Here is a 4516-nt window from a genome sequence, read left to right on the forward strand (position 1 = left end):
AGACGGACGACAAGTGTACGTCATCAACAACTCCTACTTCACCACCTCCGAGGACATAATCACATGGGTATGGGCACTCCCCTTGGCATCTGCCAAGCTCGAAGGAGGTGCCCCGGTATCGTATCACCTTCACACTCCTATCTTTACCGCTTTATTTAGTTCGATCCTTTTAGTAGTATCTTGATCTAGCAGATTGAAGTTTTGATATCAAGTAGTTTGAGTTTTGCTTTGTGATCTCTTTTTGTAATCGAGTCCGTGAGCTATCTATAATAAAGATTAGTGTTGAGTCAAGGGCTTTGCTATGTTGCTATGATCTTGAGAAAGTAGAAAGAATAAAAAAGTTCATATTGATCTTATGGATAGTGATAACTTCACACATAGAAAGTATGAGGCATAAAAATTGTTGAGAGTTGATGAACGTAGTTTTGGTCATCGTTGCAATTAATAGGAAGTGATAAGGAAAGAGGGGTTCACATATAAATATATTATCTTGGACACCTTTTATAATTGGGAGCACTCATTAGGTATGACATGCTAAAAGAGTTGACGTTGGACAAGGAAGACATCGTAATGGTTTATGTTTTCCGACATCTCAGTTAAAGTATATTGTCATTGACCTTCCAAACATGTTGAGCTTGCCTTTCTCCCTCATGCTAGCCAAATTCCTTGCACCAAGTAGAGATACTACTTGTGCTTCCAAATATCCTTAAACCTAGTTTTGCCATGAGAGTCCACCATACCTACGTATGGATTGAGTAAGATCCTTCAAGTAAGTTGTCATGTTGCAAGCAATAAAAATTGCTATCTAAATATGTATGACTTATTAGTGCAGAGAAAATAAGCTTTGTACGATATTGTTGTGGAAGTAATAAAAGCGGCGTACTGCATAATAAAGGTCCACATACAAGGGGCAATATAAAGTGAGGTTCTTTTGCATTAAGATTTTGTGCATCAACCCTAGACACACATGACGACCTCTGCTTCCCTCTGCGAAGGGCCTATATTTTACTTTATGTTTTTACTTTATGCTTGAGTCAAGGTGATAGTCACCTTTCCCGTTTTCATTTTATCCTTTGGCAAGCTCCTCGTGTTTGAAAGATCATGATATATATATCCAATTGGATGTAATTTAGCATGGGCTATTATTGTTGACATCACCTAAAGGTGAATACATTGGGAGGCAACACAATAAGCCCCTATCTTTCTCAGTGTCCGGCTGAAACTCCATAACCACAAGTATTGCGTGAGTGTTAGCAATTGTGGAAGATTACGAGATAGTTGAGTATGTGAGCTTGCTGAAAAGCTCCATTGTTGACTCTTTTTGATGTTACGATAAATTGCAATTGCTTCAAAGATTGAGATTATAGTTTATTAGTTCCCAATGGAGTTTTTGAACCATACTTGACATTGTGAATTGATTGTTACTTGAGCATAAGAAATCATATGATAAAATCTATATATGTTGCTGTTATAAGAATGATCATGATGCCCTCATGTTCGTATTTTATTCGACACCTCTATCTCGAAACATGTGGACATATTTTTCGATTTTGGCTTGAGGAAAAGCGAGGTCTAAGCTTGGGGGAGTTGATACATCCATTTTGCATCATGCTTTTATATTAATATTTATTGCATTATGGGCTGTTATTACACATTATATCTCAATACTTATGGCTATTCTCTCTTATTTTACAAGGTTTACCATGAAGAGGGGGAATGCCGGCAGCTAGAATTCTGGCTGGAAAAGGAGCAAACGTTGGAAACCTATTCTGCACAACTCCAAAAGACCTGAAACTCCACGAAACATCTTTTTCAATTTAATAAGAATTTTTTAGCAAAAGGAATACACCAGGGGGACCACACCCTGTCCAGGAGAGAGGAGGGCGCCCCCCCTATAGGGCGCCCCCCCTATCTACTGGGCCCCCTGGTGGGCCTCCGGTGTCCATCTTCTGCTATATCAGAGCTTTTACCCTGGAAAAAATCATGGGCAAGCTTACGGGACAAAACTCCACCGCCACGAGGCGGAACCTTGGCGGAACCAATCTAGGGCTCTGGCGGAGCTGTTCTGCCGGGGACACTTCCCTCTGGGAGGGGGAAATCATCACCAATGTCATCACCAACGATCCTCTCATCGAGAGGGGGTCAATCTACATCAACATCTTCACCAGCACCATCTCCTCTTAAAACCCTAGTTCATCTCTTGTATCCAATCTTGTATCAAAACCACAAATTGGTACCTGTGGGTTGCTAGTAGTGTTGATTACTCCTTGCAGTTGATGCTAATTGGTTTACTTGGTGGAAGATCATAAGTTCAGATCCTTTATGCATGTTATTACTCCTCTGATTATGAACATGAATATTCTTTGTGAGTAGTTACATTTGTTCCTGAGGACATGGGTGAAGTCTTGCTATTAGTAGTCATGTGAATTTGGTATTCGTTCGATATTTTGATGAGATGTATGTTGTCTTTTCCTCTAGTGGTGTTATGTGAACGTCGACTACATATCACTTCACCATTATTTGGGCCTAGAGGAAGGCATGGGGAAGTAATAAGTAGACGATGGGTTGCTAGAGTGACAGAAGCTTAAACCCTAGTTTATGCGTTGCTTCGTTAGGGGCTGATTTGGATCCATATATTTAATGTTGTGGTTAGGTTTACCTTAATACTTCTTTTGTAGTTGCGGGTGCTTGCAATAGGGGTTAATCATAAGTGGGATGCTTGTCCAAGTAAGGGCAGTACCCAAGCACCGGTCCACCCACATACCAAATTATCAAAGTACCGAACGTGAATCATATGAACGTGATGAAAACTAGCTTGACGATAATTCCCATGTGTCCTCGGGAGATCCTTTCTCATTATTAGAAGTTGTCCAGGCTTATCCTTTGCTACATAAAGGATTGGGCCACCTTGCTGCACTTTACTTATTTTATTTACTTGTTACTCGTTACTATTTATCTTATCACAAAACTATCTATCACCTACAATTTCAGTGCTTGCAGAGAAAACCTTACTGAAAACTACTTCTCATTTCCTTCTGCTCCTTGCTGGGTTCGACACTCTTACTTATCTAAAGGACTACGATTGATCCCCTACACTTGTGGGTCATCAGCCAGCATTACCGATCCAGGGATGACACTGATGCACAGAGACTTGACCGTTTAAGGTCTGGTCGCTACAGCTGCTGGGGCCCACCCTTGGAGTGAAGTAAATATGTCCTAGAGGCAATAATAAAGTTGTTATTTTATATTTCCTAATATCATGATAGATGTTTATTATTCATACTAGAATTGTATTAACCGAAAACTTGATACATGTGTGGATACATAGACAAAACACCGTGTCCCTGGTAAGCCTCTACTAGACTATCTCATTAATCAAAGATGGTTAAGTTTCCTAACCATAGACATGTGTTGTCATTTGATGAATGGGATAACATCATTAGGATAATGATGTGATGGACAAGACCTATCCGTTAGCATAGCATATTGATCATTCAGTTTTATTGCTATTGCTTTCTTCATGTCAAATACATATTCCTTCGACAATGAGATTATGCAACTCCCGGATACTGGAGGAATGCCTTGTGTGCTATCAAACATCACAACGTAACTGGGTGATTATAAAGATTGTCTCCAGGTATCTCCGAAGGTGTTGGTTGGGTTGGCATAGATCGAGATTAGGATTTGTCACTCCGAGTATCGGAGAGGTATCTCTGGGCCCTCTCGGTAATACACATCATAAGAAGCCTTGCAAGCAAAGTGACTAATGAGTTAGTTGCAGGATGATGTATTACTGAACGAGTAAAGAGACTTGTCGGTAACAAGATTGAACTAGGTATGAAGATACCGATGATCGAATCTCGGGCAAGTAACAAACCAATGGACAAAGGGAATTATGTATGTTGTCATAACGGTCAACTGATAAAGATCTTCGTAGAATATGTAGGAGCCAATATGGTCATCCAAGTTCTGCTAATTGTTATTGACCGAAGAGGTGTCTCGTTCATGTCTACATTGTTCTCGAACCCATAGGATCCACACGCTTAACGTTTGATGATGATATAGTATTATATGAGTTATGTGATTTGCTGATTGAATGTTGTTCGGAGTCCCTGATGAGATCACAGACATGACGAGGAGTCTTGAAATGGTCGAGATGTAAAGATTGATATATATGACGATTGGTATTCGGACGCCAGAAGTGTTCTGGACCGGGTACATATAGGGTCACCGGAAGGGGTTCCGGGCACCCCCGGCAAAGATATGGGGCTTAATGGGCCAAGGGAGGGACAGACCAGCCCACAAGGGGCTGGTGCACCCCTCCACCAGGCCGGCCAGCCCTAGGGAAAGGAAAGTGGGGAGGTCAAGTCTCTCCTTCCTTCCCCTCCTCAAGCGAGAGAGGAAGGGGGGGGGGGCACCTCCCCCTTCCTTCCCCTGGCACCTATACAAGGAAGAGGGGGGGCGAACCAGGGCAGGAGCCCAAGTGGGATTCGGCCCCACTTGGGGCGCCCCTTGG

This window comes from Triticum dicoccoides, chromosome 1B (genome assembly GCF_002162155.2).
Source record: "Triticum dicoccoides isolate Atlit2015 ecotype Zavitan chromosome 1B, WEW_v2.0, whole genome shotgun sequence".
In the NCBI taxonomy this organism is placed as follows: Eukaryota; Viridiplantae; Streptophyta; class Magnoliopsida; order Poales; family Poaceae; genus Triticum; species Triticum dicoccoides.